Source organism: Durio zibethinus, chromosome 25 (genome assembly GCF_047325235.1).
Source record: "Durio zibethinus cultivar Kanyao isolate XHJ-2024 chromosome 25, ASM4732523v1, whole genome shotgun sequence".
Lineage (NCBI taxonomy): Eukaryota > Viridiplantae > Streptophyta > Magnoliopsida > Malvales > Malvaceae > Durio > Durio zibethinus.
The window spans coordinates 5,447,327-5,463,523 of record NC_143186.1 but is presented as its reverse complement, the minus strand read 5'-3'; the positions used below and the strand labels follow the sequence as shown (position 1 = coordinate 5,463,523).

Genomic DNA, 16,197 nt, shown 5'->3' with positions numbered 1-16,197 from the left:
CATTGATTCGTGTTTAGTGAACTTGTAATTATAACAAACACTCATATGTTAACTCAAGTTTACCTAGACTTCAACTTATGTGATTAGTTCCTTGCTTCATAGGAAAGATCATAACCATGAACTAGTATCAATAGCTTTTATCAATGTCCTCTTATTGATAAAGCATCGACTAGGAACCACTATAGAACATATAACTGTTATGCAATGATGATCTCATAATTATAATCTCTTTGTAATTCCCTTACAAAACTTTATTTATATTATAAAGACTTTATCATATAAGAATCAATATTGACATACATGTAAATAAGCTTAATGATACATAAATAAGACTTTTATAAGATATCAAATATCAAAATACTATAAATATGACAATCTCTTAGTCAAAATAAGATTTGACTTAAAGGAAAAATATCAGCAATCTCCCACTTGCACTAAAGCCAATCATCCATGTATCTAATATCATACTTGATTACATGACTATAAGGTTTCTACTTGGCAACAGCTTTAGTAAAAAGGTCAATAATACTATCCTTAGTGGATACTCGTTCTATTTTAATATCACCTCTAGAAATAAAATCTCTAATGAGATAATTGGATCTTTGATGAGAGCTTGGTTCCTTGGCTTGAGTGATGCTTCATTATTGTCACAATAAACTGTTATCAGATCAATAATATTACGAACAACACTTAGTTTAGTTATGAACTTCTTGATCCAAATAGCCTCTTTTGCAACCTCAAAGGTATATTTAGCTTTAGTTGTAGAGTTGCAATTGTATTCTATCTAAAACTTTTCTAAGTCATTGTTCCACCATTCAAGGTAAAAACATAGCCATTTTGAAACTTTCTATCATCCTTGTTAAATTGAAAGCTTGCATCATAGTACCCCTTAAACAGCAGTTCGACTCCACCATAGACAAGAAACATATCCTTAGTTCTTCTCAAGTACTTAAAGATTATTTTCATGGCCTTCCAATGACATTCCCCTCGATTTGCTTGATATCTACTTATTATACTTAAAGCATATGAAATATCAGGCATTGTATATAGTATTACATACATAATAGATCCAATTATCGAAGCATATGGAACCTTACTCATATTATTTTTCTCTATTTGTGTCTTAGGGCACATGTCCTTGGAAAGATTTATGTTATGTGGCACTGGCAACAATCCCTTTTTGGATCCTTCCATGCTAAACTTCTTTAACACTTTGTTTAAGTATCCGGATTGTAAAAAACCAAGAAAACTTTTTAATCTATCTTTATAGATCCTTATGCCCAACACATATGTTTCCTTTCCTAAATCTTTCATGAAGAACTTCTTCAATAACCAAATCTTGATAGATTGTAGCATAAATATATCATTTCTTATAAACAATATGTCATACATATAAAACACTATGAAAATAATTGTATTCCTACTTGTCTTCTTCTATACACAAAGTTCATTTGCGTTTTTGATGAATATGAATTCTTTAATTGCTTCATCAAAATGTATATTCCAACTTCACGATGCTTGCTTAAGTCCATAAATAGACTTTTGAAGTTTACACACCATGTCGACTTTTTCTTTGGATTCAAAATCCTTAAGTTGTGTCATATGCACATCCTATTGCAAATTTCCATTAAGGAATGTCATTTTGATATCCATTTATCATATCTCATAGTTATGATATACGGTAATAGTAAGCAAGATCTTAATGGATTTTAACATAGCTACTGATGAAAGTTTCATAAAAATCAACTCTTTCATTTGATTATAACTTTTCAAAACTAGTCTAGCTTTATGTTTGTATGTTTGAACAATGCTATCCATGTCAATATTTTTCTTGAAAACCCACTTGCACCTTATAGGTTTTATCCTTTTTGGTGGTTCCACAAAAGTCCATACTTAGTTTGCATACTTGGATTCCATTTCAGATTTCTTAGCTTTATGTCATTTTTTAGAATCAATATCCAACAATGCTTCTTAGTAGGTAGTAGGATCATTATCTATGATCAACTCATCCTTGTTCATGAAAAATCCATATCTTTCAGGAGCTTGGCGAGTCTTACTTGACTTATGGAGTTCTTATGTATTTTGAGCTTTCAATTGCACATCCGATGCATTAACCATTGACTTAAGTTCCATCTTTGTGTCATTTTGTGTTTCTTGAACTTTTTCAAGTTTTACTTTGCTCTCATAGTTTTCTTCAAGGATAAACATTTTTTTCAAAATTTAGCTCCAATCTTATCAATTTTGTGCATGTTTCACATAAGTATCACATTTTCAAATCCTTATATGTGACAAATTAGGTCTTTTACCTTTCCACATATCATATGGTGACTTGTCAACGAATTTATATGAAACTATATAAAAAAGATAAGTGGATATTTCACTTGTTCTTCACTATTTATTCATTCCGATAATGAATTAAAAAAGCATGATGAATTACATTTGGCATTGAATTGAAATGATGATGAATGAATAAATGATTGTTATGAATATCTTTACATTATTTCAAAAAAGTTAGAAATGATTGGGATAGATTGAAAATGAAATGTGAAAGATAAAATAAGTTTAAAAAGATGTTTATACTTATCGCTTACAAATGAAAAGAAACATTGTAAATGTTGAGATTAAATGATGAAGCTAATGAAGAGGAATTTTAAGTCATAAATTAGGTGATACATTTGCTGGCCAGTTTCAAAGAAGTTGAAGAAAAACATATGAAAAGCTAAAAAAAAAAAAAAAAGACATGAAAAAGAGTCTTAAGATCCTTCTAAAAGAAGAAAACTTTGGATTTTAATGGTATAATGGATGAAACTACCTGATAATATATGATAGCTCATGCTGAAGATCACAAGTGTTGATGAGTTTAAAAAAGTGACAAGATAAATCAAGAGTTTTAAAAACCTTTTGATTTATGACAATTGAAAAGATAACTGAACTGCATAGCATACATGGCATTCTCCACATGTATGACATGCATACATTATACTGAAAATATTGCATTCATTCATGGTATTCATCATGTATATTTGAAAAAGAAAAGAACGTTTAAAGTTTGAAACTAAGTTGGAATTTTGCATTGTATTCATTGCATTTATTACATGTTGCATATGTCATCGCATTTATTGAACTTATGCACTACATATTTGAAAAGGAAATTTCAAAGTTTGACTTGTGAAATTAGGATGAAATTTTGAAAAATCTTTGGTTCATGCATTCATTGTATGCATACATTGTGTTCATCATATTCATCCCATGCATTATGCGTGATTGAAAGAAAGAAAAATTAAAGTTTGAATCTTGAAATTGAATTTGAGAATTATGAAAAATCTTTTCATTCATTGCATGCATTCATTGTATATGCCTAGAAAGCAAAAAAGAAAAACTAGATGATGAAATAATTTTTAGAAGAGACAATGAAAAACATCAATGATGATCCAAATGAGATACAAAAAATCACTTAAGGTAAGATTTTTTTAAAGTTTCAATGGCTCTATTAAAAAGGAACTTTTTTAAAGGTTAAAATGATCTATAAAACCTTAGGACATGATTTTAAAAATTTTATGTGTTTATTTTTAAATTTCAAAGTCTTTTTGGAAAAGGAACTTTTTTAGATGAGAATTTTTAAGTTTCAAACCTTTGTTGAGAATGAGCTTTTCCTGAATGAGAATTTTAAAGTTTCAAACCTTTATTGCGAAGGAGCTTTCCTGGACATGATTTTATTTTTTCAAAATTGAAACCTAAATAGAGGAGTTCTTTATTTTTCAAAAATTTAAGCTTCGATGGAGGAAGTCTAACTCCTATAGGTTTGGTAAAGCAAATCTTGCACAATTTTCACACTTTCACTCCCAGATCTCCAAAAGCTCCAAGAATAATCAAGAACATATAAAAAATAATCCAAAATTCATTTCAATGTATCAAAAATCATTCAAGATTCTTCAAAATTCATCATGATTCAATATTTTCTTCAAGACTTCTTACAAAACAACACATTAAGCATATTTTGAGTAAAAATAAGCTTATTTTACCAAAAACAAAGCAAAAGTAACTTATTTAAGCACTAAAAATAACTTTATTTAATAGAATTATCACTTAAATCCTCAAACATATTCCTTTTTCAGTTTAGTATTAAGCTTAAGACGAGGTGGGACTCATTAGAAAAGAGAAATTATAAAATATGTTTCACAATCACGTACCGGCCAAAATAAGCCAATTCACCAAAACTAGCCAAAACCAACAAAAATGACTAGTATTATCTTGTAGCAAATCCATACAAAAGTTTATCTTTAGGTGTATCATCTTTTGGTATAACTGAGATGTATGGATTGATATGATAGGTATTGAAATGAAATTAACAACTATAATTCAAATCTACCCTCGAGCACAAAGGTCACTTAAAGCTTATCATTGCATATTTGGTGCTAGAAAAGAGAATGAAATGGATAGATGTCGGAACAAAGGGTGGTGTGATTTTCTAACATTGACAAAAGTCAAGCTATTTACTTTAAACTAGCTACTTTCCTACATGATCCAAAAAAATATCTTAACAATGAGTCATGAGCTCTACAAACACATATATTCAAAGTTCCAAAATACTTTCAGCGTGTGCATGACATGAAATACTGATTGAACATTTACCAAGGTCCTTTCACTGCTCTGAGCTTGAATAGGTGAGGTGGCTTGACCGCGATGTTTAGCCATTGTAGGTAAGTTGGAGGAAATGTTATTTACTTTCTTTGTATACTCTGATATAGGCTTTTGGATTGCTGGAGCAACTTTAGTTGATTAATAAAAGCACCTACATTTGAAATGTGCTAGAAATTTAGAATAGAAACCTGTACATGTCATCTAGAAAATGAGTATCCTGAGTCCATAAGGAGGTTCCAAAAAGTCCCTCTAGAGATAACTTAGAAACCATAGAAGCAATTTATGGTTTTTTTTTTTTTTTTGGCCAAACAGTAATTTATGGTTTAGGAGAGGCATACGTGTAAGTATACTTGTAAATATGCACGTATGAAGCAAAGAATAGGGAAACAGAACTCACATTCCCATTTAGTCAGTTCTCAATCTCCAAATAATTTAAACTAAAACTTTCATAAACTAAATAAATTGCTAGATTTTTAGGGTTCTAGATCATCAAGATTTTACCATCCTTAGTAGTTGTCAAGAGAATTTCCCATTTCTGGGCCATCAAAGGTGGATTTAAATCTCTGTGCCCACTAAATTCTTTACCAAATACCAAGCAAATGGTAAGTGAAGAAAATCATATCTAGCAATATTTAATGTTCTTGAATACTTCAACAACCTATTTGTAATGTACTATTTATGTTTCTAGGACCTCCAACCCAACAATTAATTAGGCGAAAAACCTACTTGATGAGGATAAGATAAACAGGATATGTACAATTGCCCAACAATTAATGACCCAGAAGTTTGTTTAGAGCAATGAAGCAAAGCTAAATTTTACCAATAAGAGTAATAGAACTAAATTTACAAACTAAAATTACATTAATACAATAAGTAAGAGTAATAAAACTAAATTTACAAACTAAACTATTTGCTCTAAAAGTTTAGTTGCTGGCAGTATGTTGAAGTTACAACACAACTTCAACTATCAACAAAACATACTAGATGGCATTAAGAAATTTTACCACCAAAAAGTCAATGGTGACTCTTAACAATGCAAGCACTAAGAAATTTCTGAGATGTAGCAAAGCTTAACTAAAGTCAAGTTTGAGTCCTCAAAAGTCAAAAATAAAGTAATGAAACAAAATACCTTCTTGTCCACAAGAGTAGCAAAGCTTTTTGAGCCTGCAGTGTGAATCATAACTTGTTTGGCTCATCGATCACTATTCAATTCAGCAAGAGTCTACAATCATGAAAACACAATAAACAATAAATAGTGAAATTCAAGCACGATCAATTTGTTATGTATGCTTCAACTCTAACTACTATTCTTAAGTATGTTACCTTCGTTGTTTTTAATAAAGCATCATTGACAAGTTGTCTAGGGCAGTGGATATTTTGTTGTTTATTTTGTTCTGTTCCGTTTTCATTCTCAATGCAATGAATTCTATCCTTTTTCTGCAAATACTTACAAGTTCCCAAAAACTAAAAACCAGATTAAACCATGTGCAATATTGAAAATGACAAATTATTCGAAAAGATTAAAGTCTCTCCTCTATTGAATCTATGTCTAACATGCATGTTTCACTATAAATGCATGGCGTTGCTTACCTGCAAAATTTAAGTCTTGTGGGGCCAGATAATTGCAAAAATCTTAATCATGTGTTCCTCATGCGAATGCCAAGCAATTTCACCAAGTGATCTTTCCAACAGAGAAGATTAAAATTATTAAACAATAATGGTAGAGCACCACTAAGTGGCATAAGTGGTGAAAGATATCACAAAATGCAGTGGCATAAGTGGTGGTGAAAAAACATCTATTCTTGTCTACTCGCACCAAACCAGTTCTCACCCTTACCATTTCAAAGTAATAAACACTCCTGTTCCCAGAACAACCTACCACCTGCAGGACAACTAAGGAAACAAAATATCAACCAAAGCATAAGTTTCTACCAAGTTATGGATTGTGACAGTTGCTTTAATATACAAGTGGAATCACAAAATGATATAAAATTGATGTAATTGGAGAAACAATGGGCATTAAAACAATTTAAATCAACTCAACTCCTTTACCCAACACTCAAACTAGTATCAAGAAACAAAAATCATGAAGAAGACTCACCATCTAGACTCTAAATACATAATAAACTTGACTAGTTTTAATCTCAAATCCAACAGATGCATTACTTGAGAAGGAAGTGCAAAAGATTTGCAAGCTCCAGCAAATACTGGACCACAGTTCTCCACTACATTAGAAAATAATTGATAAGGCAAGGATAATAATTCTTGAAGAAAAAATAGTCAGCATTAAAGTGACAAACACAGCAAAAGCAACATCATTGTGCAAAACAAAACTCCATATCACATATCTTAGAAAGAGACCCAGGAGTATTTTCTTAGGAAAAATGACTACATCACTAAATTAGTTACAATATTTTAAATTATTAATATGATTGACCTTAAATGGGTACTTTCCATATAACCGATCCAATGAAATCCAATGAATGGTATACTTGACTTTAAAGAAATCACTTAAGGTGTTAAATAAGATTTTAAAAGCAACCATCCCCTTTTCTATGAACTGATATTGTGCCAGAATTATGTGCATGCTGCCAGACAATATCCACGAAACAAAGCAACCGAATAAACTCAACAGAATTCTTACCATAGTTTGAGGTCCGTAAGCAGCAGCCACCACACCGCATAGGTAATAACTTAAAATTGACCATGAGTTCCCAATGAGGAGGCTAATTTAGCATGACCCCCAACAAGCTTCCCAAGAATTAACATAAATTAAGTAACTAAATTGTTAGCTAAAGTGACAAAGAGAGGGCTATCTGGTTGACAATTTCCCTAACATTAACCCCAAAAAAGCTTAAATTTGTCATTTATAGTTAAAACTGAAAACATATAACATACATTTGAAAAAAAAATGCTTGAGTTGGATGGGACTTGAGTTTGACCGAAACAAGACTTGATCTGGAAAAGATTAAAAATCTATGAATTACATAGAAACAAGAAAATAATTGTTATTTAGGTTTCTTTCAAAAATCAAAATTAGCGAACCTACTTGGCTGAAGAAACAGCGTGATTGTGACAAAATGAGTAATTTTGGCGAAATTACCTCGTTGAAGAAACGATGTTGGCAGTGACATGATGAACCTATGGAGGCAAGATGACGATGATGATGGTGAGATTAGAGATACCAAAGTTAGGGTTGATTTTAAAATATTATTGATAATAGCTTGAAATCGTATTGGAGAAGAGTGACTTGAGAGAGGTTTTGGTTTTGGTTTTCAAAAGTTAGTTGGATTTTCTAATTTTTCAATCGGTAAAGAAGGGAGAAGAAAACAAGGAGAGAGAGCAAAAAGGAGAAAGAAAAAGAGGGAAGACGACGAAAAAAATTATCTTGTGAGGAGAGTTTTTTCTTTCTTACCATCGGAGGCTATTAGTGTCCTTAAATTATTAGTGCCTAACGGCAGTTTCATTTTTGTTAGGAAAAAACAAGTGTCAATGGAAAGCTCCGACGGTTCCTCAAAACCCCCCAAAAAATAAATACGCTTAAAATTGCATATTTTTGTAGTGATCGTCTGTGGAAGTTAATTCTTAACCTTTTCTTGAGGCCATTGTTGAAAGCGACTCCAAGGGGTAATTATTATTAGTATTATCGATAAAAAGTTGATTTAATTAATTAAAATTTATTTTTTAATAAAAAAATTTTAAATTTAAATTTTATCAATAATTATTTATTATAATCATTTTAAATATATAATTTATAATTATTTATTTTAAATTATGAAATATGATATATTTTATTTTAATATAAAATTTAAATACTTTATTTATCTTCGAATTTTATTTTAAAAAAAAAAAACCCCTGATATTTACAATGACTTTCTGAACAAGTTGTATAACTTTTTCTTTTGTGATTAGAAAATCTCATTCCTACATGTCCCTAGAGAGGCAAATCATTTTGCTAATGCTCTCGCCGAGATGGAAGTACATCGAAATTCAGACCTTGTCGCCTGGTTATAGTCTTCTATTCCTCTTTTTGTCTTAATAACAACTCTGCTTCATTTTTCCAAAAAATTTAAAAATAATAAAATAATAATAAAAAGACCAATAGGGTCTTTAGCTGCCAATTAGCTAGGATCAAGGTTTTTTTTTATTTCATCTATTATTAAATTTTTTTATTTTATTACTTATCTAATTGAAAAAATATATTATACCTAATAAATTTTTATAACGCAATTACGATTTAAGTTTGATGAAATAATTAAATGCAATATAATAATTTATGTCAAATAAACTTTTAGAAGTCCTAGGTTCAGTTTCATATTACGATGAGTTGAGATTTAAAGGATGGAATAGGACAAAATTCTATTGCGGCACTCAATACTCTTAACAAAAAGAGAATTGAAGTCATCAAATTTGTCATTCTATGATGACATTTTTTGGGTAATTAATTCTGTTATGACATTTGATTAAACAGAATATTCAATAAATTTACTGAATAATTTAATTTATGATTTTTTTAAAAAAAATTAATAAAATTAAAAGTTTATTAACCAAATTCAATAGTGAATATACATTTTATTTTAATTAAAAGAATTTATAAATGATTGTATGAATCGTTCCAAAAATAAGAAGACAGCAAATGACTAACGAATGAATTGTCAATGAATCATCTCGAAACCTTTTAATTCTTATGTATAATAAATAAATCGCAAATGACTTTTCGGTTGAATATTCAATCTGTTTGTAATGTTTTGTATGTTTTTTTAACGTGGGTGTTTCTTTTATTCATGTTCATGTCAGTTTTAGGGGGAGATTCCATGTTCTTGATTATTGTTGTAACATCTTTTGTATCCGTAATACATCAATTTTCCTTGAATAAACACAATAATTATTAAGAAAAAAAAAAAAAAAGAGCCAAGAGAACGAAAGGCAATAGATACATACGACAATGTCACTTTCTCAGAAATTCCGTTTCCCACGTTCCCATGTTTTCTGCCGATTGATATTCTCTCTTATATCTCCCCTTTGTCAACCATTTTACAAAATGCTTCCTTCGATAAGAGTCTTATGGAATTTCAGCAATAAAAATATATGTAACGCTACAATAAATAGCTGATTTCAATTGCATAATTGGTCAGTGAGGTGAACTCTACATGTGCATGCACACAAGATCAATAATTTCTTTTTGGGTCATCAACTTTTTCAGAAATACAACACTTGAACCCAAGAAAGTAGAATTATATATGGTTAGAACTCCATAATAGAATTGGTAGGCAGCTGAAAAGCCTAGATCAAATTCCATAATAAACTTTTAGCTATTCAATAAAAATCAATTGGTAATAGATTAATAGCTGTTATTGGTATCAATTCTTCAGAAGATATTCCATAAATTAAAATTCATCCACACATGACAGAATGAAAACTGACCATCTTTAAAATTTATCAAGTACTCCACCATTGGTCCCTTTTTCGAACGTAAAAGACTTTCAAACTAAAATTCTCAAATTATATGTTGATAATTCTCTTGTAGTTGATCCTCTGAAAGTGATCATTTGTTCCTCAAAGTTTGCTGCTGTATGTTATCCCTTGCTATAATTATCCTAAAAAAGGGAAAGAAAATTCAGTCAACCTCTGAATTATATGCACAAAATCAAATCAAACTATCATATATAAAACCAACCGTAGCAATTGAGTGATCGTAGCGGCCTTAGCGAAATTGCCTTCTTCTCGTGCTTTGAGTATATTAAACATGAGAGCCAGACGAAGTTGAGTAAGGGCACTTCTCTGGATCATGAGCTTGGTTTCTTTCTGTAGTAGTTCACATTCCATTTCAATCGCCTTAAGTTTCTCCGCAAGTTGTAATTGTCCTTCTTTGATGTTTTTTTGGCCCTTTCTAATCACTTCCATCTCGTCCTTCAATCGTTTACATTTCACTTGCAAATCATGTTTCCTCGCCTTTTTGTTCTAGCCATAGAACAATTACGAAGGAATTGTTAGAAGCCTAACATTCGAGTTTCAACCAACAGAAATGCAAAAATAACCAAAATTCCTAAAGATATAACATTAATTTTCAGTTAAAACACATGAAAGCGCTTATCTTACATACCTTATGCTTATTTCGCAAATTGAAACATCTATTCCTAATCATAATCGTATCAAGACGACGTCGCACCAAGAAAATCCTCATTCTTCCTCCTTTGTTCGAAGTTAGCGATAAAAACAATGAAGCCGAGCCACCATTTACTATAAAAACCATATATATATATATATGGTCAAGATGACCTGTCGATTTACTCGAGTTTTCGCTAGTTTTAGACGTACAAATGTTAAAGTCGCGCGATGATAGGCCGTTTCATTTATTTGTTTAATACGTGTATATGACTCATTGCTTTGCTTTTCAAATTTCCTTTTCTTGGTGGTGCAGAAGTTTGAAATTGTATTGAAACATAAAACTGTCCTTTTTCCTTAGGGCCCTAACCTTGCTATAGTCTTTTTCTTTTTCTTTATTGGTGAACTAAAGCTTTAACCTAGTCAGAGCCAGGTAATATATCCACATGTCAGAGGAAGGTACATCCTTAAAAGACCAGCTTTTTCCTTTGTGAATGCATGCATGCATTCATGGGATGACTCATCAAGCCAAAAGTCTAATTACGACACCGACCGTCTTTGCCGACCAATAAGGCTCATTTACCCAATCTCAACAAAGTATGGTATTTACCAAGGTATAAAAATGGGACCGTCTTTTTCCTTTGCCGACCAATGTGGCTAACCACACCTACGTGGATTATCTCTTTCTTTTTAGTCCACTCAAACCTATAATAATCATTTTAATCTCCTCTAATCTTATTAAGTATCTACCCAATGAAACCTTATTACTATTTTACATCTTTCACTCATACTTAATCTTATAGAAACATTCATTATTTATAAGCATACAAATTTAATTATCGAAAATTTCTTTATTCTTAGAATTCTTCTCTCATAAATTTTTTTATCCATCAAGTAACATCTAACCAATCTAAAAAATATCTCAAACAAATCTCTTATGAGAATTAAGTCACTATTCTTAACAGTCTCTACCTTAAATTCTATTAAATCATCGTTCTTCTGTGAGTCTTCACACTTAACACAAGCTGATCTCTCAAAATACAAACTTAAACTCCTTTCTTCCCTCTTCTCACATTTGTTAGTAGTTTAGAATGTAGTATATTTCACATTGGATAAAAAATTTTAATTATTGATGAGTAAAGTTAATTTTTGTATTAATTTTATTTATATTTTAAATAATTATGTTTAAATAGAAACAATTATCATAAAACAAATTATCATAACTATTTGAATATAAATAGATTATTATTCATAAATGTTATGATTATACAAAAAGTTATAACCATTTGAATATAAGTTTATATCTGTTCATTCATTATAAATAAATATTTTAATATAACCATATTCATTACTTCTTATTGAAGAGTTTAGGACTTTGTTGTATCCTAAAGCATAATTGCCTTAAAAAAAGTGTTCTTCATACCTTAAACCAAAAATTCTTTTCTAGTATTTCTCTTCTCTTATTTATTTTTTATAACAATTTAAAGACAATTATGAGAAATTTATATTTTGCCTAAAGAAGCTATAAGGAAAAGAAATTGGCATGATTTGGAGATTAACATTAAAGGAGACTCGAGGTGTCAAAGGATTAACGTTTTCGTGGATGAAAATATTCATTTTCAAAAAATCTTCATTAGACGCATGTATTTTATTTTTTGCATAATTATTGGTAAAAAGATTTACTAAATGTGATAAACACATCAAAAATTAATTTCATTAGAGTGTAAAGTCAAAAAACGATATGCAAAATTTTGATTACTTTGCATAAGTTTATGCATATACTAAAATTGGTTACATAATTGAGTTTAATGAATTATATTATATTTATTTGAAAAATTGATACTCATAAAGACTGGATGGGAAATAGCTTGAAAACATAAAAAAGAAAGGCATAAATTGATCTGCGACTAAAACTATTATCACTTTTATAAAGTAATAAATTAAATTGGGTTCTAATGGAATGATCAATTGTTTAATTGTCATGTTTTGATTATATATAGAACAAGTAAATTGTCTCATGGTTTCTAAGAAAACAATAAAAAATGGGTAAAGGTATTTACCATAAAAAATTAGATTAAGTGGAGAATATATGCAGAAAATAAGATTTGACTGTAAGATTAGTTTTATTTTTAAATCATGACACCAAAATTGAGATAATAAGTTGAGTTAAGCTATTTGTATGGTTCTATCTTTATTGGTCATTTATAAATCAAAAGTTGATTTTTTTAAAATTTATTATTGGTTCAAATTTTGACTAGTGTTCAATTTTTATGAAAACCAATTAAAATTAAATTGATGTATGTGAATAATTAATATTAAGGATATGGTGTTTCATGGATTAATTGGTGGATAATAAACCAAATAATTGTTATTATTAGAAATATAGGCAATGTGACATGTATTTTACCTGTTGAGTATATTACACTAGAAGTGATTTTATAAAATAAAATTTTATTGTGAACAATGACAAAGTAAAAATCATAAATAGTCGTCAAAGAGTTAATTAATGATTATACAAAAGTATTGTTGCTTTTTGCATATGAAGATATTTTTGCTTCTTGTACTTGGAAAAATGGCCTTTTGTAGGTTATTAAAATGAATAATGCACAAGTTTCCAAAGTTTTCAATAGTTTAATAACAATGGCAAGGATGTGGTTAGTTATACACCATATTAACATATAGGCTTAGATAATAATATTGGTTTGTAAAAGCCATAAACCTTGAAGTTAGCTAATCAATAATTTAACCAATGCAAATTCATCATGAGTTTTTATATGAAATATAAGTAAAACTCATATTATAATTATTGTTTATGCTATTTTTATGAAAATGATTATTTGGATTCATGTTTCATAACTTGCATTGATATGGTGATCTAGATATGAACATATTGAAAACAAAATTATTGTGAAAGTATTTAAAACTGGAGTTAAATATACTATGGACTCTCATTGTACATAGACATATTGGTCATATGAATAACATTTGAATTTATTATATATCCAAAAATGTTATGAGCAATTAAAACGGTAAATAACAAAGATATATAGGTTGCAAAATGGTGGAGAAATAAAGTTCTCATAAAATTTCAAAATCAAGTTTAGAGATTTCAATAGTCATTAACTTGGAATTGACCATTGGTTAATTAATATATGCATTGGAAACTCATGATAACATTTGAGATGGTTGGTTTTCACTAAAAGCCATCACTATAAATGAGATAACTTCCATAGCTAAATCTACATGATTTGTTGGTATAATTTGGATTATTATGGTTGGCTTAGAATAGTCACAAGCTAAAATTGATACCACAATCTTGATCATGTTCTAGTAATTTTTTGTTATATATATGATCTAATTCATGGATTGTACAAATAATTTATCATTTATGGTTTTATTAAAAGTTTTTAAATATAGTAAACTTTTTAAAATATATTTACTTTGAAAGCCATGAGTGATTCAAAGATCTTATGAATATAAAAACTTTTATAATAGCAAAAAAAAAGTGTTATTTGATCCATTTGGGTGACGGAAATGGTTTTGTATATGGTAAAAAAAATTATTAATAATGTCCATGATGAAATAGATTCATATAAGTATTTATGAATTGACATAAAAAGTCTTAAAAAGAGACTATAGAAGTATGATTATATTCAAAATTTGCTTATTGATGTAAACTCTTTCAATGAGTTAAAATATAAAAATTTTGGAACTTTTATGAAAAAGAAATATTAAGATATAAAATATAAATTCACTAAGAGTGGATTTGAAGGCCTTCTACTTAAAAAAAAAAAACCACCAAATAGTGAAAATATAAATGAAATGGCAATTTAATTACGTATATATGATATCTTGATAATTGAATGAAACATTTTTTAATAAAAAAAATGCATACTTACACATAGTGGGGGTGATAAGAATAAAAAAAATAAAATATATCACCATAGTATTGTAAGAGTTTAATATAATTTTATGAGCAAATTATACAAGCTAACAAGTTTGGACACTTATTAAAGTAAAGTCATAAAAAAGTCCCTAAAAATCTTAAAAGGACTAAAATAGTTTGGTTTATTCATTGAGTTTATCAATTGTACTAGAGGATGATTGTATTAAAGATGTATTAAAATATGAAAATAGAATAGTTAAAATTTATGAGTATAGAGTTGTGGCCACTACCAAAACCAACTATTTCTTAAAATAATAAGAATGAGGCAATAATGTCTAGAGCATATAAATAATATACAAAATGAAAAGTTTAGACATATTAGCTTAAAGTGATTATATTAGACATTTAATTCAAGTGGGGGTAATTATCATAAAAGAAAATTGAATTCTAAGATATTTGGTTAGTAGTACTACAAGTAGAATGGATTTAAACCTTTACTATTAGACACCAATAATGGAAACCCAACTTTGAATTAGTAACCTCTAATTACAAAGTTTAATGGGTAAAAACAAGTTATCGTTATGTACCTATTAAGCACTAGTAAAATCCATTCAAATTTTAGAAACTAATGTAATCCATTGCATGGGAAGAATGAGTTTTTATACTTTTAATGGAGTTTTAAATGTCTAAAGCAATGAAGACATAATGAAAACTCTACCTATATAAATATAGAAGTAGTGCTATTTCAATAAGAAGAATTGGGGTCTCTCTTGTAAATGTTTTAAAAATAGGGTAAGCAAATGGTCATAATAGTGCTAAAAACAATTATAAACCTCTGATAGAAGAATAAATAAATATTATGTGTGTTATATCTTCAATTCTAACACTAAGAGTTAAGATTTAATCTACGAACACAACCAACTTTGTATGAATTCTAAGATATATATGCTAATTAAAGGTTTAAATCGAGAGACACTTTCTTATATTCATAATATTTATTTGTGTAAAAAGATTAAGCACCATCATTCCAAACTAGTGGGGGATTGTTAGTAGTTTGGAATGTGGTGCATCCCATATTGGATAGAAAGATTTAATTATTGATGAGTAAAACTAATTTTTGTATTAATTTTATTCATATTTTAAATAATTATGTTTGAACATAAACAATTATTATAAGACAAATGGACATAACTATTTGAATATAAATAGATTATTATTCATAAAGGTCACTATTATACAGAAAGCCATAACTATTTGAATAAAAGTTTATGTTTATTCATTCATTACAAATAAATCTTTTAATATAACCATTTTCATTACTTCTTATTGAAAAAATTTGAGGTTTTGTTGTATCCTAAATGCAAAGTTACCTTTAAAAAGGTGTTCTTCATGCATCAAAGCCAAATTTCTTTTCTTTTATTTATTTTTTCTAACTCAAGTCTTTGCTCTAATACTAGCTGGTAAGAATCCCATCCACAATTTCGAACATAGCTTTTATATTAGTTATTAAGATCTTAACAATTTTGATTCCATATCAATTAAATAATCAAGCCAACAAAAACATA

At 28.8% G+C, this 16,197-nt stretch overlaps 1 long non-coding RNA gene across 9 annotated transcripts; it reads right to left on the bottom strand.

Annotated features, from left to right (window-relative positions):
- Positions 1-4,332: 4,332 nt before the first annotated feature.
- Positions 4,333-8,177, bottom strand: LOC149511538 (uncharacterized). 9 transcript variants are annotated; one of them, XR_016333670.1, is made up of 5 exons: positions 7,286-8,177; positions 6,232-6,866; positions 5,965-6,105; positions 5,771-5,863; positions 4,333-4,792 (listed from the first exon to the last, which is right to left on the bottom strand). It is a non-coding gene; the product is annotated as an uncharacterized LOC149511538 (long non-coding RNA). The 9 variants fall into 9 exon arrangements; XR_016333666.1 differs by having other exon boundaries at positions 5,965-6,866; positions 7,286-7,599; positions 7,745-8,177; XR_016333673.1 differs by having other exon boundaries at positions 5,965-6,078; positions 7,286-8,176.
- Positions 8,178-16,197: the final 8,020 nt, after the last annotated feature.